The sequence below is a fragment of the Otolemur garnettii genome, unplaced genomic scaffold (genome assembly GCF_000181295.1).
Source record: "Otolemur garnettii isolate 467f Iridium unplaced genomic scaffold, OtoGar3 scaffold00108, whole genome shotgun sequence".
Taxonomy (NCBI): Eukaryota; Metazoa; Chordata; class Mammalia; order Primates; family Galagidae; genus Otolemur; species Otolemur garnettii.
Window position 1 is genome coordinate 6,100,679 of NW_003852503.1, and position 23,536 is coordinate 6,124,214.

General features: G+C 40.3%; 1 protein-coding gene across 1 annotated transcript in view; it reads right to left on the reverse strand.

Moving 5' to 3' along the window:
* KMT2A (lysine methyltransferase 2A) overlaps positions 1–23,536 on the reverse strand; it is an 88,251-nt gene that overhangs the window by 54,062 nt on the left and 10,653 nt on the right. Inside the window, exon 2 of the mRNA XM_023517288.1 lies at positions 2,025–2,094. The gene's annotated coding sequence lies outside the window, so the exon portion shown is untranslated. The remainder of the gene's footprint in view (positions 1–2,024; positions 2,095–23,536) is intronic.

The window sequence follows — 23,536 nt, forward strand, 5'->3', positions numbered from 1 at the left end:
CCAATAAAGCCATATTCTTAAATGTAGTTAAGAATTGCTTACTTTATAAAATCTTCTCTTCCCTTTTGACTTTTTGATGTTTTATATGACAACATTTTCTTATGCAACTAAAACCTCCTTTGACAGGCACCAAAAGAAATTTATGCCATTATGATGAACATTTTTACAATGAAATTACTTTCTAACCAAACAGAAATTAACTGGGTCCTATTAGTGTGCCTTCTAAATATAAATGCATTCCTCATCAATTAGCCTCTAAGACTTCCCTTAAAAAAGATTCACAAATCTATCCTCAATATATTCTAATTACAACAAAATTAACAGACTAGGAGATAAGAGAGAAACTATGTTTCATTTCTTAAATAATGAAGCATAGCAAGATGATTTTGCAAAAAACAAAACAAAACAAAAAGATTAAGGCCTAGCATGGTGGCTCACGCCTATAATCCCAGCACTCTAGGAGGCTCAGGCAAGTAGATTCCTTGAGCTCAGAAGTTTGAGACCAGCCTAAACAAGAGACCCACATCTCTATTAAAAATAGAAAACTAGCTGGATGTTGTGGCAGGCACCTGTAGTCTCAGCTACTTAGGAGGCTGAAGCAGGAGGATTGTCTGAGCCCAAAAGTCTAAAGTTGCTGTGAGCTATAACACCACGACACTCTATCAAGGGAGACAGAGTGAGACTCTGTCTCAAAAAAAAAACAAAAAAAAACAAAAAACGAAAAACCAAGACAACAAGCAAGGTAGACTGACAGTCAAGAAAAAACTTAAGAGGAAATTGTCATCAAAGAGTTGTGGAATTAGCAAAATAAAACCTCTGTCCAGGAATATAATATACATCAGAAGACTATCATTTTGGTAGATTTCAACCTGGCAACTGAGAGGGTTTTATCAATTCTGAAAACATCTTCTATCCTACTTTGAAAAGCTTATGATAGGCAAGCAAAAGAACAGAGAAGATTCCCAGCACTGGCTGCTAACTTCGCAGATCCACAGCACATCCAAAGAACTCTCAAGTTGGTGACAAATAATTACACATCAAGTATTTTCTATGCTTCATTTTGTCATCTATAAACAAAGGGTTAGACCAGATGATCTTTAAAATCCCTTTCCTTTATAAAATTTTAAGATTTCATCACATCCTAAAGAGAATATTGCTACTATCCGAATAGCACCTATACCGGGACACAACTCCTTCCAACTAGAATGCAGTACCACCATTTTGGAACAGAGAAAGCATCAACTTGGGTGTTTGAATTAGATTACTATACAGCATATGACAACTCCTAAGTGAGATTCAAATGCTACTGAACATTACAAACTAAGTCAATGTAAAAGAGCAAAAACAGCCAATAATATCATTATTTAACCACATGTAACTCGATTCTCTATCCACATAAAGTAAAAAAAGCCACACACACACAAATGGCAGTACGAACTGAATCTTTCAAGCCATTAAATGTTATTTTCACTAAGGATCTTCTCTTAAGAAACTGCTTGTAAGTTTAGAATTTCCAGATATTCTAGATATTTTGTTGGTGAGAATAATGACAAATATTGCTAATAAATAGAAACACCCCATATCATTTTTCTTTTTTTTTATTTTTAATACAGCCTTTCAAGGATCAGATGTAATAGTATCACAAAGGCAATATTTTGTTTTTAGTTCTTTGACAACAGTAGACCAAATGTCATCTGTAAAAAATAATGGCTAAATCATTCCCAAAGGCATATATACTACTGTATAATATAAAATGCATACATCTGAAGATGCTCTTGAGTAGACTGCCTTCATTTTGCCTACCAGGTTTCCCAATCGTTTGGGGACACCTACTTCCCATGCTCCAAGTAGTTCCCAGAAACAAGCATACTAAAGAATAAACAAATGGGGCCTGACAGAGAAGAGTCCCATAAAGAAGTCTAGTTCATAAGCCACTTCCTAACCCCAGTATTGTAGAGCACGTTTACATGCAAAAAGGCAAGGGGAAGCCACAACCTCCTAACAATGTACTTAATCGGCCATACCTGAAGGAGACCGTGTGGGACTTCGCACTCTGACTTCTTCATCTGAGCCAAAACCTAAGAACTGCTCATCCTACAACAAAGGAAAATTATTTTAAAATCAGAAGCAAAAACACGAATGCAAACACATTCCCAAAGAAACACCCAGAGGAGACATAAATGAATTTGGAAAATTAGCCTCTATATATTAATCATCATCATTCAAATGAATACCGTAAAATAACTAATACTGAAATAAATGGACCCAGCCACGTAGCTTCATTATAGACAAACAGAAGCTACATCATAACTGAACGAGGCATTGAAATGTCATCTTTGGTGCACAGTACACAAGGGATAGTCCTAAATTTCAAACTACAGATACAGCCCAAAACAATTAAAGGATGGCTTAATTCAGGTAAGCAAATGAGTAAAATGGCAGAAATATATAGCCCCAATATAACAAACACATACTTTTCAAGAAGGATTTAAGTCTACAGTCATATAAGGACTGACTGTAATAATCTCTTGCTTGCTGAATCTTAATAGAGACTGAAAATGCCATAATTGTCAGTTCCTTAACTCAGGAATTGACATTTAGGATGTGATTTCTGTATGTTTGAAATCCAGAGATTCTCAACATGCATTTTATGGCATCATTTTGAAATGCCCTGTGATAAGAGACTTAATGGTGGGCAGCAGCATTTATGAAAGGGATCGTGAATAGACCAAATAGAGGGTGAAATCTTTTTACTAATAACTTAGGGAAACATCTCGTTTTCAGTTATACATATATTTGGAAAAGATAAAAAGCAAAAACTTCTTCTTACCTCTAACTTTTAACCTGTCCTTGAAAAAATACTAAGGACTTATTTAACCTATTTTGGACAAGTTCTTAAGAAAGATGGTCTATTCAAACAGACCGATTAATAGAAATACACTGATTCAGCAACTAAGAGTTCTTTCCAGAAAGATAGACACAGAGAGACAAAATCCACATTGAACAAGAACAAAATATAAAATGATCAACAACTTTCTTGAACTTCCAATTTATACAGAAGTCCCAAACTGAGTTCCAAAGATTAAAGCACCCAGATTTTCCTCTCAGGAGCTAAGATCACATGTATGTAGACAACATCACATTGGATTTTCTGAAGAGTTGTTTCCTTATTTAGTTTAAAGCTAGAATCAGATCCTAATCTACTTAACCACTTTCAACCAAGAACGTATTAAAAAATACACCTAACTTTTTACACAAATTAGAAAGCCCATCTCTTAAATGTAAATGCTTTTGAGGAGCAAAACATTTGGGGCCAAGCTTTTGTCTACTATGCAACTGAAAGACAATTCTTACTAGAATCTAAAATGGTTTTTCCTCTTTGATTGCTAAGATTAAAGTACAGAACTTGGCTGGGTACCGTTGCTCATACCTGTAATCCTAGTACTTTGGGAGGCTGAGGCAGATAGATTGCCTGAGCTCTGGAGTTCCAGACCAGCCTGAGCAAATCGAGACCCTGTCTCTACTAAAAATAGAAAAACTAGCTGGGTGTTGTGGTAGGTGCCTATAGTCCCAGCTACTTGGGAGGCTGAGGCAAGAGGATCACTTGAGCCCAAGAGTTTGAGGTTGCTGTGAGCTAGGATGCCCATGACATTCTACCCAGGGCACAGAGTGAGACTATCTCAAAAATTAATTAATTAATTTAAAAATTAAGTACTGAATTATTTAAGAAAAGGCTAAAATTCTCCTTTTCAAAGAGATTTATTTGAAAAGTATTACAGTGCTAAGAATGTGTTAAACCTAAATTTAAGGAATAAATGCTACTTAAAAAGTTTTGTAGAGATGGTGCCCAAGCTAAACTCAAACTCGAGACTCAAGTGATCTTCCTGCCTCAGCTGGAGTAGCTGAACTACATGTACACGCCACTATATCTGCATTATCAAAGTACCTTTTGTAGTTTCTTCTTTCATCACTAAATTAAAAGGAAATTCTTCAAGTCAATTATTTTCATTTAAAAAAAATTTAAAGTAAATTCATATTGCAAACAACATTTGTGAATAAGAAAAATTTCATCTTTTCATTTTAAGAGAAGCTAGGACATAATCTAAGATATGTGGAACTTAACCCAAATAAATTTCTGGAATGATTTTTAGGGTTTATACTTGTAGGCAACAACGTTACCAAAAAAGAAGCCAAAACTCCTAAGAGCCCAATTAATCCAAAATCTTATCATAATAATGGAAATTCCATATTGTTATCTTTAAAAATATATTTTGGGGCAGAAGAAAAGACATTTAAAATAGTAACTCTAAAATGTATTTTGAGGAAAAAAGCAAATAAAATAGGCAATGGCAAATTAAAAAAAAAAATCACAGAATCTTAAAATTTTAGGCCAGTCCAATCCTCTCATTTGTTGCCAAATGATACCAGGGAGGAGAGCAGTGGATCTGAGGAAGAAAGGGGCTAGATTAGGGTCTCAGCCTTGTAAGGCTATGTCGTCTTAGACAAGTTATTTACTGTCTTTTATCTCTCTATTTATTTATTTAAGCATTGCAAGGAACAAATAAAATAATTTGTGTAAAACAACTTGGAAAACTACAGGCAATATACGTATAATGGTTCTTATTACCAACTCTTAGAGGCCAAATAATTTGTCCCAGATCATATAGTTAGCTACAGAGAACCTATATATCTAAATTGGGGTGTACAATAATATTTCTACTAAAATAGTTACAATCTTAAAACTATAAATATTTAAAGGAATTGAATAAATCACCTAGTACAAAAATTGCTATTCTTTCAGCTACTGTTAAAGTCATATGATGACTGTGTTCAGATTGTTCAACTTTCTGATTAATTCATTCTTTTCCTATATTATCTTCATGGAATAACCTGCTAGTCTAAGCATCATTGCACAAAGACACCTAGGGATTTCCCCACACTTACCAGGGACTACATTGCTAAATGCATGACTTTTATACTCCAAGTTATGCAATAATAAACAGCTCAAGCGATTATACATACAATAGCCAACAGGTCATGAAAGATTATGAGCCTTTTAACGTGTAAGAATTCACACTGTTAAGTTCATTATCAACAATCTCAATGGGTCACTTTTCTATATTTCAAACTATCACAAAATATAACTATGCAATTCTAATTGCAATATGCTCCAAAACAAGAATGCCACTGAGCTGTCAATATAAAGTTTTCCAAGTACTTTGCAAAAGGACAGGAAGCATTAATTTGTTCTCCTTCTGGTTTTGTAGATGGAAATAAGGGAAGAAAAGAAGTAGTAAAAAGAAACCCAAAAAAGTATACTTCCATTCAAGAACTTTCTTTTTACCTCATATGTAAGCAAACATTGAGAAGAATGCTTTAAAAAAAAAAAGTATCCATTGTTAAAGAATCCTGACAGCTTAGCCAAAACAAATGCTGACATTGTCATGTTAAAGAGCTCTAGTCCTTCAACTCTTAACTTCTAAGCCTACGTAAGAGCCCTAAAAAACATCCTAGGAAAGCCAAGTTAAGAAAGCCCTGGGAGAGAATGCTGCAAGGGGGTGATGGGAGCGAGTCCTTCCTGCGGCACACTTGGCGCTATCACCAGAAATCACCAATACGCATACTCCTGTTCCATCACCCTCTGGAAATATGGAGTCTCCCTGGAGGATATAAAAAGGTAACAGTGCTGGCTTCCTGAGGATTTAGGCTTGCCTAGAAATCAAAAGACTACCCTCTACAAAAAAAGACAAAAAAAGGAGCTGCAATTAAATCTACATTTGGCACTGCAGTATCATAAGCCTGGACAGCCCTGAAGAGAGAGGGTACAGAGACATCATGCTCCACGTGACCAAGGCCTCCTGGGAACTGGGCCCAGACAGCCATTCATCACATACTTTAGCTTTCAACATGGCCTTCTCTGATGAGCATAGCATTCCAAGACAAGAGTATAAGCAGGAGGCATGTAACCGATTCCTTTCAGACAATGATGTCCTTGGAGACCAGACTGCCAAGATTTCAACATTTTCTTACCTTCAAAGATGGAAAAACACCCTTTCAAGTTGAACACTGTAAAATACTATTAAATGTGATTTAACTTCCAATGATTAAGAAAGCAAATTAAGCTACCCAATGTCGCTTCCTAAATGAAATCTACTTGTAAAAATAATAAACATATAGAATTTTATTATCCCTACTCCTAACTCTAGGGTAACCAATAAACTAAGAACTTCTATTTTTTTTTTTTTTTTTTGAGACAGAGCCTCAAGCTGTCCCCCTGGGTAGAGTGCCATGGCATCACAGTTCACAGCAACCTCCAACTCCTGGGCTCAAGCGAGTCTCCTGCCTCCGCTTCCCAAGTAGCTGGGACCACAGGCACCCACCACAACGCCCGGCTATTTTTTAGTTGCAGCCATCATTGTTGTTTGGTGGGCCCGGGCTGGATTCGAACCTGCCACCTTAGGTGTATGTGGCTGGCACCTTAACCACTTGAGCCACAGGCGCCGAGCCAAACTAAGAACTTCTAAGCATATCTTTACTAATAAATTCAGTTTACTCACAAATACCTTAATATTTAAAATGAGACAACTTTTCAAACAAAGCAATATTCATTTATTAATATTTATTTGTTTTTAAACATGTATCCCAGGCTAAATGTTCCAGATGCAAAGTTGAGTAAGACATGACTCCTACTCCCAAGCAGTATCTAAAGCAAAGACAGGTAGGTGTATAATTTCAGCCTTCTTTTCAAAAATCAAAGTCTCAATGAAATGTCACCAAAGGATAGTTGGGCATACCTGTAGTCTCATCTACTTGGGAGGCTGAAGCAGGACTGCTTGAGCCCAGGAATCTGAGGCCTTAGGGCACTATGATCCTGCCTGTGAATAGTCACTACACTCTAGCTGGGGACAGTGCAGAAACATCCCATCTTTCTCTCTCTCTCTCTCTCTTTTTGCCCAGGCTACAGTGCTGTTGGCATCAGCCTAGCTTACAGCAACCTCAAACTTCCACGTTCAAGCAATACTCCTGGTTCAGCTTCCTGAGTAGCTGAGACTACAGGCGCCCACTGTGATAAATGTTTAAGTTTTCAATTTTTAGTAGAGACAGGTCTCACTTTTGCTCAGGCTGGTCTTGAACTCCTGAGTTCAAGCAATCCTCCCACGTTAGCCTCCCAGTGTACGAGGATTACAGGAATAAGCCACCTCACCCAGCCAAGATCCCATCTTTAAAAAAAAAGTCAACCAGAGGGTGCTGGCCCCATGCACCCAGGATGGCAGTTTCAAACCTGGCCCCTGCCAAACTGCAGCAACAACAATAAAAAATAGCTGGTCGCTGTGGTGGATGCCTGTGGTCCCAGCTTCTTGGGAGGCTGAGGCAAGAGAATTGCCTAAGCCCAAGAGCTGGAGGTTACTGTGAGCTGTGACGCCACAGCACTCTACCGAGGGCAACAAAGTGAGACTGTCTCTAAAAAAACAAACAAAAAAAAAAAAAGAAAGAAAGAAAAAAGTCAACCAGAGGATAAAAGACTATGTATTTCATATTCTGCAATAAAAATATTGCTGAAATTTTGGAATAATTCACTCTTCACTCTATGTTAGTATTTGGTTTGCGAAGAAATATTCAACAAATTTCAAAGTTCTTCCAAAGTATGTGGCAAAGTGTATTTGTGCCCTTCAGTACCGTAACTAGGCACTTTGTAGGGATCAAACCGAGATTAGGTAATCAAGGCCTAAATCATCTGCAGTGATTACATGTGACACTATTCCTAGCAATATCAGTGATCTGATAAAATTTCAACTGAAAGACCTCAATGCTTTCCTCTTGTACACCCAACTTAAATATATAGCTTTTAGTTTTGCCCTTAAATTCTTCACAATTTAAAAAAAAATCCTTCCTTGTTAGTGTAGTGATGGAAAAAAACCACTCTTCCTAATTTACCATACTCGGAGCAAAAATCACCTAGAGTTCTACACCTCCCAGTTCCAAAGCTACTTTGAAAACTCCTCTATTAAACAAGCTCGGCCACTCTGGGCCTCAGAGGAACAAGGCCTAGGATGAATCTACTCTCATCTTCCTTTCTTTTCTAGCCTAACTCCTCAGCACTTCAGAGCACTTAAAATTAAGAGGCAGGTATCTCAAACACACCCTGGCAGCAGCCACATTTTAGCATTCTCTGTCTCCAAAATCTTCAGTGTTTGAAAAATCAAATTCCTTCAATTACAAAATTAATTTTGGCTCGGCACCTGTGGCTCAATCAGCTAAGGCGCCAGCCACATACACCTAAGGTGGCGGGTTCGAATCCCCAGCCCGGGCCCGCCAAACAACAATGATGGCTGCAACCAAAAAATGGCCGGCGCTGTGGCGGGCGCCTATAGTCCCAGCTACTTGGGAGGCTGAGGCAGGAGACTCGCTTGAGCCCAGGAGTTGGAGGTTGCTGTGAGCTGTGAGGCCATGGTACTCTACCCAGGGGGATAGCTTGAGGCTCCGTCTCAAAAAAAAAAACAAAAACAAAAACAAAAACAAAATTAATTTTAATGGATCAACTGAAAATAACATCAATAACCACAGATCATTATCAAAATCACTCCTGCTATACTCTATTTAAAATTATTTTTAAAATTTATTATTTTTTAATTTGCTTTCCTTTATTTAAAGCTGTCATTGATGACATAAATGCTTTGTTTTAAAACCTCCTAGTTTGGCTCGGTGCCTATAGATCAAGCAGCTAAGGCACCAGCCATATACACCAGAGCTGGCGGGTTCAAATCTGGCCTGGGCCTGCCAAACAATGACCACTATAACCAAAAAACAGCTGGGTGTTGTAGCGGGTGCCTGTAGTCCCAGCTACTCGGGAAGCTGCAGCAAGAGAATCGCTTTAGCCCAGGAGTTGGAGGTTGCTGTGAGCTGTGAGGCCTCGGCACTCTCAGGGCAATAGCTTAAGGCTCTGTCTCCAAAAAAAACCAAAACAAAACAAGTCTCCTAGTTTTTGGTATCATCACCTTTCAATCAAATGAGGGGGCCACAGAAGAACTAAGCAAATTAATGAGAACAACTAAAGTTGAAGAAACATCCAGGAGGCAAAGTGTGCATCTTGGCAGCTATAAATTTAAAAAGAGTAACACTTCTCCTTTGGGAATGTATTCCAGTTAGCTATCACTTCAGCTGGCACATTTCCCTTTGTGTCTACTGCTATAAGCTCTAAAATACCAAAGTCTTGATGTTGCATTTCAAAGACATGCACACATAATTAGTAGCATTTAATTAACAGGAGTTTTTTTAAATGTAGTTGGGTATGGTGGCTCACACCTGTATTCCCAGCTACTCAGGAACCTGAGGTAGGAGGATCACTTGAGCCCAGGTTCAAGGTTGTAGTGCCAATAACTGTACCTATGAACCCCAAATGGTGGTCCATGCCTGTAATCGTAGCACGATAGGAGGCTGAGGCAGGTGGACTGCTTGAACTCAGGAGTTTGAGACCAGACTGAGTAAAAGGTAGACCCCGTCGCTACTAAAAATAGAAAAACTAGCTGGGTGTTCAGCGGGCACCTATAGCCTCAGCTTCTCAGGAGGCTGAGACAAGAGGCTATCTTGAGCACAAGAGTTTGAGATTGCTGTGAGGTAGGCTGAAGCCACCGTACTGTAGAAACATTAAAAAACATTAAGTACCTACTGTGGCAACAGTAGTAGTAGAAAATACTGGCAGGTTCCAAAGAATTAAACAATATGATTCTTTTTCTTTTGCAGTTTTGGCCAGGGCTGGGTTCGAACCTGCCACCCCCGGTATATGGGGCTGGGGCCCTACTCCTTGAGCCACAGGCGCTGCCCAACAATATGATTCTTATAGTTAAGAATGTACAGGGTAGGCCAGGCACGGTGGCTCACACCTGTAATCCTAGCACTCTGGGAGACCAAGGCAGGTGGATTGGTTGAGTTCAGGAGTTTGAGACCAGCCTGAGCAAGAGTAAGACCCTGTTCCTAAAAATAGCTGGCTGTTGTGGCGAGCACCTGTAGTCCCAGCTACTCAGGAGGCTGAGGCAACAGAATCACTTGAGCCCAAGAGTTTGAAGTTGCAGTGAGCTATAATACCACGGCACTCTTCCAAGGGTGACACAGTGAGACTGTGTCTCAATAATAACAATAAAAAAAGAATGAATAGGGAGGAGAGACTTCCAACTTGGGGCTTCCCCTTTGCCAGAAGCTCTGGTGCTTTTTCATTCCTTCTGTATTCCTTTCTTTCTAGTAAAAGCCTATCTCACCACTGATCTGTGGTCCATGGGTTCATTCTCCCAATCCCTGAGAGCAAGAACCTACTAAAGAAAAATTCCTGAGCTGTTTCTGGACAAAGGGGGTTTGAACATCAGGCCTCAGGATCAGAAACACCTATGAAAAGAATGTCTCCAACCTTACTAGAGGAAAAAAAAAAAGGAATACAGCATTCATGTTCACAATACTTTGTGAATCTCGTGCAATTACCTTTTTCTCTCCAGCCCCCTTAAATTCATCTAGCCACTTGACCTCAGGGCGGGTTTGAACCCAGCCTGGACCAGCTAAACAACAATGATAACAATGACAACCGCCAGGGAATTGCTTGAGCCCAAGAGTTTGAATTTGCTGTGAACTGTGATACCACTATGTACTGCAGACAACATAGTGAGACTATGTCTCAACAAAAAAAATTTTAAAACATTTCAAAAATGCACAAGGAGAACACACCCTTAGGTTGGAGAGGCCAAACTAAACAAATTCATTCATTCATCCATTTATTAAAGTTTATGTGAGCCCATTATTGGGTTAAAGTATGGAGACAGAGATGAAGACAGCTGCTATCTTCAAGGACCTGCTAGTCTGTTAAGAACAGATGTGTATGTTAATGGAATACAGTATGTTGCCTGCTATGCTAGAGGAAGACACCTGCTGGAGGGATGTAGGTGGGTGCACAGCTGAAAGACAACTAACATACTCAAGGAGAAATGGTCAGGAGAGCCACTGTCTTCAAATGAAAACTTAATCTAATTCTTGAAGGATAATAAAGCTGGTAGGGGGAACGTGATGGGGGGGAGTATATTGCAAGCAGTGAGAATAACACAGACAAAGCCACAGAGGCATAAAAGAATATGTCACGGAGTGAAATGACAAACAGTTCTGTATGGCTGAGGCCCTAGCTGGCATGATCAGGGGCATGATCATAGCTCACTGCAATTTCCAGCTCCAGGACTGGAAAGGGGCAGGAGACATTAAGGCAAAAATAAAAGACAGGAGGGAGATCATGAAAGGTCTCATATGCTTTTGTAAGTTTGAAGTTTATCTTTGAGGAAGTGTGGGTGTCATCCAGAAGGCTATAGTGCATCAGTGACTTTCCCCTAGAAGGGAAACAATTAGATTTGGATTTTTGCTGCCGGAAGCTATGACAGCTGTGGAGAGGTAGAGGCAGGGAAAAGTTTTTATTTATTTATTTATTTATTTTTTTTTTTTGAGACAGAGTCTCAGGCTGTTGCCCTGGATAGAGTGCTGTGATGTCACAGCTCACAGCAACCTCAAATTCTTGAGCTTCAGTGATTCTCTTGCCTCAGCCTCCCAAGTAGGTAGGACTACAAATGCCCACAACAATGCCTGGATTTTTTTTTTTTTTTTTTGGTTGCAGTTGTCATTGTTGTTTTAGGTGGCCCAGGATGGGTTCAAACTTGCCAGCCTTGGTGTGTGCGGCCGGCACCCTACCCACTGAGCTACAGGTGCTGCCCAGGAAGAAGGTGTTTTTCTTTTTTTGCAGTTTTTGGCTGAGGCTGGGCTTGAACCCACCACCTCTGACATATGGGGCTGGTGCACCTGTTTGAGCCCCAGGCGCCGCCCCAGCAAAGTTTTGAAATAACTACAGTAGCAGTGGGAACTGACGGAAAAGGGACAGAGTGCATGGATGCTTAGCAGGCAAAATGGACAAGGTTTTGAGCTAAAGGGCTGAGGGACGGAAAGCATCCATAAAGACTAGTGAGTCTGGCCATAGGCTGATTTGTTTTATGGTGATATTTACCAAGATTGGGAAGGCAAAAAGAAGACAGGTTTATAGGAGTGAGAAGGGAGATCACGTTAGACATTTGAATTTGATATGTTCATCCAAGTTGGCTAAAGGATATGATGATCTAGAGAAAAACACATCTAATTCAGTGAATATATGAATGCTAAGACTGTGCATGTGAATACAATCACCAGAGAAAAGAATACAGGGCAGAGAGAAAAGGAGGCAGAAGGGAGAGCCCCGAGGAATATCTATATAGCAACATACACATACAGGGGAATGAGAAGCCCTGGAAGAAGTTAGACATGCAATGGCCAAGGAAGACGATTACACATGGCAAGTACAAAAGGAAGAATACATATCAAGGGGTAGTCCAGTTGGGTAAGGACTGAAACTTGTACAGGAGGATATTGAAATTGGGAGGTCAACCTGTGACACCACCAAGGCCAACTGAAATGCAGTACAGTGGACTCCAAAGAATTAGAAATTATGATTTTTTTTTTTTTTTTTTTGTAGAGACAGAGCCTCACTCTATCGCCCTTGGTAGAGTGCCATGGCGTCACACAGCTCACAGCAACCTCCAACTCCCAGGCTTAGGTGATTCTCTTGCCTCGGCCTCCCGAGTAGCTGATGATTTTTTTTTTAATTAAAAGATGGAGTCTTGCTCTGTTGCCCAATCTGAAGAACAGGCAGGGGCATGATCATAGCTCACTGCAATTTCCAGCTCCTCGACTCAAATGATCCTCCTGCTTCAGCCTTCTGAGTAGGGTTACAGGTGCACGTCACCATGCCCAGCTAAGTTTTTTCTTTTTTTTCTTTTAGGCTGGGTGTAATGGCTCATTCCTGTAATCCTAGCACTCTGGGAAGCCAAGGCAGGAGGATCACATGAGATCAGTCTCAGCAAGAGCATGACAAGCATTGTGGTAAGTGCCTGTATCAGCTACTCAGAAGGCTGAGGCAGGAGGACCACCCAAGTCTGGGAGTTTGCGGTTCTATGACCCAGGCCGATAACTCTGCCTATAAATAAATAAATAAATAAATAAATAAATAAATAAAATCCTTACTTAAAAAAAAATGTGGGGGTGGAGATAGGATCTTGGCCCAGGCTGGTCTCAAACTCCTGACCTCAAGGGATCCTCTCACTTCAGCCTCCCATAATGCTGGGATTACAAGCATGAGCCACTGACATTATGATTCATTCATACTTTAAAGAATGCATAGGGAGTCAATTCAAACCACAATGAGATATCACCTCACAACTGTTAGAAGGTCTAGAGGAGCCAAACTACAATGGGTTGAGGTGGGATTAGAAAGTAGGAAAATGAAAATGACCTCTTTTCAAAAACTCAGGTGGGGAAGGAATGATAGGGTATAAAGTTAGGGAAAAGACCAGCTTGGAGGATTATCTTGGAGTTATGTTTATATGCTGAAAGGAAACACAGCAGGAAAGGAGAGACTGAAAATCCTGAAAAGCAAAGGATTTTGAATAATGAAAAAAGGGCCAGGGTAGGAGTGAGACCAGTAGTGGGAGGGAATGAATATAAAGCACAATACAAGGGAATTCTTCTCTCCTGAGAAAGGAAGAGAGGAGATAAGCGGGGATTTAACTGCAAAAAAGCTTTTAAGCAGAAGTAAGCTCAAAAATGTCTCTGAAATCACAGGTAAATTTTGTGTGTATGTGTTATCTGGTGAGAAACACAACAGATTTTTTCAGATTGTCAAGGAGCTCACATCCTACAAAACATTTAAAAAATGCAGCCCTAGAGGAAATAACTCATGAAGGAAATGAGCAATGAATGATTAAGAATGATGGAGAAAAACAGAAAAACAAATCCAAGAATTAATTAAAAAAAAAAAAAAAGGAAGCATCATTTTAGGATCCGATGGTCAAAGCTAATAAAACAAATAGCCAGGAACTACCACTGATTCTCAATTGTTTTTTAAAGGCATAACAATGTTTGAAGTTTATTCTGGAAATGGTATAATAGGAAAGAGACTGACAAAAATGAAGACCAGGCTTGGCGTGTAGCTCAAGCAGCTGAGGTGCCAGCCACATACACTGGAGCTGGCAGGTTCGAATCCAGCCCAGGGCCGCCAAATAACGACAACTATAACCAAAAAATAGCTGGGCATTGTGGTGGGCACCTGTAGTCCCAGCTACTTGGGAGGTTGAGGCAAGAGGATCGCTTAAGCCCAAGAGTTTGAGGTTGCTGTGAGCAGTGACACCACAGCACTCTACAAAAGTTGACAGCTTGAGACTCTGTCTCAAAAAAAAAAAAAAGACCAGATAGCAGTCTACAGCCATAATTCAAATATGACTGGCATTTCAATCATTCTGCAAGTAGTATCTACTGAGCGTTGCCAGGTACCATTTTAGACTCTAAATATACACAGGCAAAGAATTGACAAAATCCCTGCCACGTGAGGCTACAATCTAGTGGAGATAGAAAATAGATACATAACAAATAAATAAAAGACACCAGGGCAGTAAGACTCGATGGAGGTTATTGGTAGGGTTATATTCACTAACGCAGTCAGGAAAGGTTTCTCTAAAGTTAATAGTTTACCATGGACTGGCAAACTATGGGCCACAGGTAAGATGTGGCCCACCCTGTTTTTGTCCAGGTCATTAGCTAAGATTGAAATGGCTTTTACCATTTTAAATAGTTAAGAAAAGTCCAAAGAGTATTTCATGCTCATGAGAAGTATATGAAATTCAAATTTCAGTGCTCATAAAAGTTTCATTGGAACACAGCCACACTCATTCATTCACGCACAAATAGTCCCCAACTTAAGATTTTTCCTCTTTATGAAGGTTCACAAGTGTATTAAATGTACTTTCAACTAATGACGGGTTCTTCAGCTCCATTCTAAGTCCAGGAGCATCTGTACTGCCTATGGTTGGTTCTGCACTACACCAAGAGTAATAGAGTCCAGTAGTTTTCAACACAGACCCTCTGGCCCTTCCTAGAAAAAAGTTAGACCTAAGGCTTGGCGCCTGTGGCTCAAGTGGCTAAGGCACCAGCCACATACACCTAAGGTGGCGGGTTCAAATCCAGCCGAGGCCCGCCAAGCAACAATGATGGCTGCAACCAAAAAATAGCCAGGCGTTGTGATGGGTACCTGTGGTCCCAGCTACTTGGGAGGCGGAGGCAGGAGACTCGCTTGAGCCCAGGCGTTGGAGGTTGCTGTGAGCTTCGATGCCACAGCACTCTAGCCAGTGGGACAGCTTGAGGCTCTGTCTCAAAAAAAAAAAAAGTTAGACCTAAACAAGAAAGTCAGGCATAAAAAGACTTTGATAGAGAAGTGTTCTCTGGCCTGATAGCAAGGGCAAAAGCCCAGAGATGGCAACAAGCATAGCATGTGTGACAGAAAAAGGCCAGTGTGGCTCTACAACAGAACAAGTAAAAATAAGAGATGGTGCTAGAGAAAAAGGCTTAAACAAAGGCCAAACCATGTACTGCTTTCTTAGCCATGTAAGAGTCTGGATTCATTGTAGCAGTGATGGGGAGACACTGACAAGTTTAAAGTGAAGGAATCATATGATCTGATACTGGAGTTCATAGCTATTGTATGAAGAACAAATTTTAGGGAGGTAAGAACACAAGTCCAGCCAAGTGATTATAATAAATAAGTATGCGGTTTGGGTGGTGAAGGTGCTGAGAGGCAGTTGAATTTACGGTGCATTTTGGATAGAGTGCAGACAGAATGTACTGACAGGTTAGATATGGAATGTGAATAAAAGAGAGAATCAAGGATAACTCTTAAATCTTAGACCTGAGCAACTGGGTATATGGTGAAGTCATCGGAAACAAAGTGACTAGGAATAGAAAAGCTTTGAGGGAGAAAATCAAGACTTCTCGGGCATGGTGAGATACCTATGAGAGATCCAAGTGCTTCAGTTGCATACGTTGTCTCCTTGCCTGTAAAATGGGAATAGGAGCGGCACTTCAGAGGGTGGTCGTAAAGATTAGGTGAGTACAGAACGGTCTACAATACATACTCAGTAAATGTTAGCCATTCTTTTTTTTTTTTTTTAATGCAAATGGAAATATCAAATAGGCAGCAGGTTATACAAGTCTGGACCTCCAAGAAGTGGTCAGTACTGGACACTAAGATTTTGTCAACCCCAACATATAGATGAGGCCTGGAAGAGATCACCTAAGAAGAGTATGTACACAGAGAAGGCAGCCACAGGGAGACTCCTGGGAGCCTCCAACATGCAGGAGAGTTACGTGCAAGAGAGAGGTCATATAGAATACTAAGAATTAATAACCAAAGAGTTAAGAAAAAGAAACAGGTGGGTATAGTAGTAAAGAATCCAAGAACAGCTTCTGAAGAAGGGAGTGGCCAGCTAGTTCAAAAGCTGCCAAAGGGTTTAATAGGATGAGGACTGAGAATTATCTACTCAATCTAGTAAGATAGAGGTCCTTGAGGACCCTGATAAAAGCTATTTCAGTGGAGTCTTGGGGATAAAAGCCCAATTGGAGAGTTAAGAGAAGGAACAGTGAGAAAGTGGTGACACTAATTATACACAGCACTTTTAAGTTTTGTTGTGAAAGGGACCGAAGAATCCGGTAGTAGCGGCAGGAGGAGATGAGGGGTTTTTTAAAGGGATTATATTAACATTGGATAGTTTTATGGGACCAATCCAGTTATTTAAGAAAGAAATTGCCAATGCACAGGAGAGAAGGGATAACTGCAAGTACAACCCTGAGTAGATGACAAGGGATGGAATCCGGAGCTCCTATGGCGGCTGGCCTTAGACAGGAGAGGCGGTATTTCTTTAATTATAGAAGGAAGCAGAAGATGTAGTAGCACCTACGTCCTTTTAACAGGAAGGGAAATGCTATTACATACTTTGAGAATGTTTATAATCTCGATTCAGAGCTGGGCATGGTAGTATGTATCTATAGTCCCTGCTACTTGGGAAGCTGAGACAGGAAGAATTTAAGGCTATAATGTGCTATGATCACATTTGTGAATAACTACTGCACTCCAGCCTAGGCAACATAGTGAGATTCTCTTTTTTTTTTTTTTTTTGAGACAGAGCCTCAAGCTGTCCCCCTGGGTAGAGTGCCATGGCATTACAGCTCACAGCAACCTCCAACTCCTGGGCTCAAGCGAGTCTCCTGCCTCAACCTCCCAAGTAGCTGGGACCACAGGCGCCCGCCACAACGCCCGGCTATTTTTTGGTTGCAGCCGTCATTGTTGTTTGGCGGGTCCGGGCTGGGGATTCGAACCCGCCACCTTAGGTGTACGTGGCTGGCGCCTTAGCCGGTTGAGCTATAGGCGCCGAGCCGTGAGATTCTCCTTAAAAAAAAAAAATGCACACACACACACAATCAAAATAAAAATCTTGATTCATTTATTACACTTGGTATAATACAAATTACTCTCAAGAATCAGCAAATGAAGAACAGTAACTGTTGCTCCCAAGGTTTATTCTATTAGTAGTAGTTATGAGAGCCTCAACTTTCTAATACCTTTACTAATTTCCAAGGTATCCAGCAAAATACTAAAATGTTAAGTGCTTATATTCATGTTGTATTTCAAGCTGAGTTCATTAAAAAGAAACTTGTCAACTAATACTAAAGCCCCAGCAGCTGGTCATCTGCCTGGACCATCAAAGATGTTCTTTGGACAGTGCCTGTAGCTCAGTAGGTAGGGCGCTGGTCACATACACTGAGGCTGGCAGGTTCAAACCTGGCCTGGACCAGCTAAAACAACAATGACAACTGCAACAAAAAATAGCCAGGCATCGTGGCGGGCACCTGTAGTCCCAGCTTTTGGGAGGCTAAGGTAAGAGAATCGCTTAAGCCCAAGTGTTTGAGGTTGCTGTGAACTGTGACACCACAGCACTCTATCAAGGGAGCAACCTAGTGAGACTCCGTCTCAAATTTAAAAAAAAAATGTTCTTTGAAAAATTAGATTTTCTGATTTCTGTCTCTGCTTATTTTGTAGAGTGCTATATTCATAATGGCCATGTAGGATGATGAGCCTCTCTGCAGGCACTTTTTCATCATTTGTAATAGAAGAAAGTTAGTGACACCTGTAAACCATTTCCAAAAGAGGAATATAAAAATAATGATGTTGAATCAATAAGAAAAGTATAATATACTTAAACACAATCAAATACACAAACATCTTGGCTGGGCGTGATAGCTCATGCTTGTAATCCCAGCACTCTGGAAGGCTGAGGCAGGTGGACTGCCTGAACTGAGGAAGGAGTCCAGCTTGAGCAAGGTGCAACCCTGTCTCCACTAAATAAAGAACAACTAGCTGGGTGTTGTGGCTGGCACCTGTAGTTCCAGCTACTCAGGAGGCTAAAGTGGAAGGATCTCTTAAGCCCAATAGTTTGAGGTTGCTGTGAGCTATAATGATGCCACAGCCCTTTACCCAGGGTAATAGAAAAAAAAAAGAGGCAAACTTCTTAAGCCAAGATGGTTACTGAAATTCAACCAGTCAATAAACGCATTCAGTTATTGAACTGACATTACAATCTCTTATATGTATGAACAGATTGTCAGGGCAGGGACAAGGGCAGATAATCTCTGGTTATTGGTGCATCAAAGAGAACAGTGATCGTCTGAAATACCTAACAGAGAGGAAGAGATTTACATATGACCTCTGCCTGATATTGAGAAATGTTAACATAAAAAGGTCACTTAGGATTAAAGAGTACCAACACAATAATGCACTGTTCTTCAATAACAACAGAAGGTAAAATTTTCAACCCACACAGAATGAAGTCCAGTTTTTGAATATTTAATTCAATACTACCTGGCAACTGTCACCTAAGAAACACAAATGCTATCTACTTTGTAACTAGAGAAAGAGGTAGTGCCCCTCATCGCTACTCCATGTCAACAAGAATAAGCAAAGATGCTCAACATAGCTAAGCAAATGAGACAGGTGACTGCTTCAGACAAAGGTAATCATAAAGTAGTTCATCTGCCTTTAAAAAAAAAAACAAACCAGCAAAATGAATGTACTACTTCAGACAGGAAACCTTTTAGATACCTGGCAATGCCCCAGTTTATTCTATAAAATCTAAAAAGTAAAGTGCAAAAGAGCTGGATTTCTGAACTCCTTGGTTCCAAGTCTGAACTGGTTTATCTGCTTGCTAAAGCAGAAGAAATAGGTCCCCTTAATGATACATGGTAGAAAACTAAGTTAATCATCACATCACAAGGTTTATTCTTCTCTACCAAGAAAGTATCATAAAATCACCATTGAAATAGATCTATTTGAATAGGCTGGAAAAATTACTTTTTTTTTTTTTTTGTAGAGACAGAGTCTCACTTTATCACCCTCAGTAGAGTACGGTGGCATTACAGCTCACAGCAACCTCCAGCTCCTGGGCTTAGGCGATTCTCTTGCCTCAGCCTCCTGAGTAGCTGGGACTACAGGCACCGGCCACAACGCCCGGATATTTTTTTGTTGCAGTTTGGCCAGGGCTGGGTTTGAACCCGCCACCCTCGGTATATGGGACCAGCGCCCTACCCACTGAGCCACAGGTGCCAACCAGGCTGGAAAAATTAAACAAACACCAACTTTGTTTTCAGAGATGGTTCTTTTTATTATAAGAGGTTTTGGTCCCCCAGGTGACAACTTTAAGCAGTTAACTTCATTTTGAACTACATCCTCATTCCAACAAACTTCTGCTAAAATATTTCAGTTTTTCTCTTCCAGCTTCTTATCCTGGTGCAAAAGTCAGGTTGCATCTTTCCTTCTGGGAAGATGGGCTGTTACATGACTGATAGCAACTGGAGTAACACTGAGGGATCCACAACTTCCTTCTTAGGTAAATATGATTTTTCCCTCCAGAAAGTCGGTTTTCTGAAGGAGTGCAGTGTGAAGTTACATGACAAAAGTGAATATTCCTTTAGCGAAATAATAAAGCCACCAAGTCAGCCAACACAATTTTGACTTATGATCTTTTAGAAACTAATATTCAAATATACGAGTTGGAAAAGTCTGTGTTCTTAATATTCTGAAAAACCAGTTAGTTTCTTTTGACTACCATATCATATTTGGAAGTTTGCCATCACATTCTGAGAAGCCCTTAGGTGGCATTAACCTATTTTTGAAAAAAAGGAAGTCCCTGGTGTTTTTTATTACTCTAACACTGAGTCTCTCAAGTAGAATAAAGAGCCATAAGGGCATTATTTTCTGCTTTTATAATCTTCTGAATTTATACATGTAAGACTAGCAATTGAAAGTTACAGGACAAGCATGAATCTGTACATTTCCAAGTCTCAGAGTTTCTCAAAGACACCAAACTGCCCTTCACTTTACCACCATTTGTAGAATTCCTGGTACAATCCAGCTTCACCTGTGAACTCCAGTTATTTTATAAGACTGTGGTTAAAAGTGAATACCATTTATTATATGAAACCTAGAAAATATTCAATATATGTAATTAACCTTAAATAAACCTAGTATCAATGCACTTAAAAGATGAAATTCTAGTACACAATTCTAGTACAAAATTCCAAAGTCCTAAAGCTTCAATAACTCAAGCAAGGTTCTGGAGCTAAGAGTTGGTAGGAAAACTAGCTGGTGCCGATATCAGTCTGCCTAGACTTTTGGTACTCTATATGAATAATCCCAATTCACAGTTTTCATTCTGACTGTACAGGAAATGCTTTTTGCAACCCAACATATCTAGAAAGGTTTCATTCTGAGTAATATAAGCCCTCCACAGAGCCTCAAAAGCCAAGAAGGGTCAGAGGCTTTTATAATACTAACTCACACGAAGCAAACTTATATTTTTGGAAATAATTTACAAGCACTTGCTAAAATATATCCACAGCAGTGGTAACCCTTAACTAGGGATATTCTGAAGCATATGTCTTTAAGTTATGACTGAAAATGAACATAAAAGCTACAAATACTTATTTGTTTCCTATATTGAAATCACACCTACTATTTTCCCTAGTTTCTCCTGATGTTTAAGATTTCTCTCTTAGCTCCACTTAAGAAATTTTTATTCTCCTTATAAAACCACTACGAAATCATTATTTCATAAAGAGATTTCTCTGGAAGCTTACTACTAAAAATTAATTATTGCCGTAAATAGACAATTCAAATCAAATACTTCTTAGAGAGAGATGAGGCCCTAGGACCTCTTGGGGAATATTAAAAAGTATAAAACATGATCCATGTGCTGAAGGAGCTGAGTAAGAATATATTAATTCACAGAAGAAGGTAGCTTGAGAGGTCATTTTATACATACAGGTAATACTGTACTTTTAAAAATATACCTCCAGAGAAGATGACAAAATTATTTTGCTAATCTATTTTTTTCTTTCTTTGGAGATAGAGTTTCACTTTGTCACCCGGAGTACTGTGTCATAATAGCTCACAGAAACCTCAAACTCTTGGGCTCAAGCAATCCTCTTGTCTCAGCCTCCTACGTAGCTGAGATTACAGGTGCCCTTCACAACTCCTGGATAGTTTTTAGACAGGGTCTTGCTCCTCCTCAGGCTGATCTCAAATTCCTAAGCTCAGGCAATCCACCGGTCTTGGCCTAGAGTGTTAGGATTACAGGTGTGAGCCACCGTGCCCGGCCCTATTGTGGTAATCTTTCTACCATCACTATAATGGCAACCATCATTAGCAACAAGTTCTTTACACAACTATCCCTTGCTTCACTTTAAAACTATTTTCTCTTATTCTGGTATCAGTGGGGCTGGAAAACAGCTTGTTACCATTCCTAATAATGGATCCATTCATGTTTTGTGAAGAATTATTAAGTTGCCTCTGTTAACCTTTCATTCTCTCAACCTTTCCTCACAGGACTGACTTCCAGTCATATAATCATCTTTTGAGTCTCCTCAGAACCGTCTCCAAGGTCTCCTCATCCCTTTTAAGTTGAGGAACCTAGAAATGGAAACAACACTCAAGTAAGGGGATGATCAGTGCTAAGTACTTATCTACATAAAAGATAATGCCATCCCATTAGGATACCTCAACATCACTTTCAAAACCCAATCAGTCCCTTTATGAATATGTCCTATGATGGCTCTGAACACCTGTCCTCTGCCATACTTAGTTTTTTTTAACTAGTCAGAATTATTCTGCTAGTAGTCTTGTTCACATTCTCCTAGTTTATGCAATAAATTGGTTCTTGCAAACAATTACTCAAAGTTGTATGTACATCAAATTTTCAATTCAAATGTCCACTTCTTTTTTTTTTTTTTTTTTTTGAGACAGAGCCTCAAGCTGTCCCCCTGGGTAGAGTGTCGTGGCATTACAGCTCACAGCAACCTCCAACTCCTGGGCTCAAGCGAGTCTCCTGCCTCCGCCTCCCAAGTAGCTGGGACCACAGGCGCCCGCCACAACGCCCGGCTATTTTTTGATTGCAGCCGTCATTGTTGTATGGCAGGTCCGGGCTGGGGATTTGAACCCGCCACCTTAGGTGTACGTGGCTGGCGCCTTAGCCGGTTGAGCTATAGGCGCCGAGCCCAAATGTCCACTTCTTAAGGGAGTCATGATCCAATTAATAGGAAAAGGACAAATTCAAAAATATCACAACATAAAGTATCCTGGGGTAAGTTCGTTAAAGGTAAGGTATAAAGGTACAATAAGCAAACAGCAAAGAATTGAGTTTCAACTACTAGGAGTATCTGTGAAAGCTTTATGGAAGGATTATGATCTGGGGATCTGAGTTGAGTCATGGAAAATGAACAAGCCAAAGGCAGGTCAAAATGGGAAAGTTTGGCTCAGCGCCTGTAGCTCAGCGGCTAGAGGGCCAGCCACATACACTGGAGCTGGCAGGTTCAAATCCAGCCTGGGCCTGCCAAACAACAATGACAACTACAACAACAAAACAGCCGGGCATTGTGGCAGGTGCCTGTACTCCCAGCTACTTGGGAGGCTGAGGCAAGAGGATTGCTTAAGCTCAAGAGTTTGAGGTTGCTGTGAGCTGTGACGCTACGGCACACTACCCAGGGCAACAGCTTGAGACTCTGTCTCAAAAAAAAAAAAGGAAACCATTCTTCAAGGCAAGGGAGAGGCTTTACCAAAGGTATAAAGGCAAATAGATATACAAAGAATGTGGAGAACATCTAATAAGTTCAGCAGTCCAAGGGGGCTGAAGCACATAAATGAGAATGTGCATTCAGAAAATACAGTTCAAAATACAGAAATGTAGGCCAGCTAGATTATGAAGGGATAAGAATTTTAAATTTTATTTCATGTTCAGTGAGAAGTCAAAGGGTTTTAGGAATATAGTAACATAATCAGATCCGCATTTAAGAAAACCATGCGCAATACTGTGTAGGGTATATGGGAGATCAGTTAGGAGATCTCACAAGAATCCATGCAAAGGTAATAGAAATTTAAACTAAGGCTGGCCCTGTGGCTCAGTGGGTAGGGTGCCAGCCCCATATACCACAGGTGGCAGGTTCAAACCCGGCCCTGGCCAAACTGCAACAAAAAAATAGCTGGGCGAAGGGCGGTGCCTGTGGCTCAAAGGAGTAGGGTGCCAGCCCCATATGCCAGAGGTGGCGGGTTCAAACC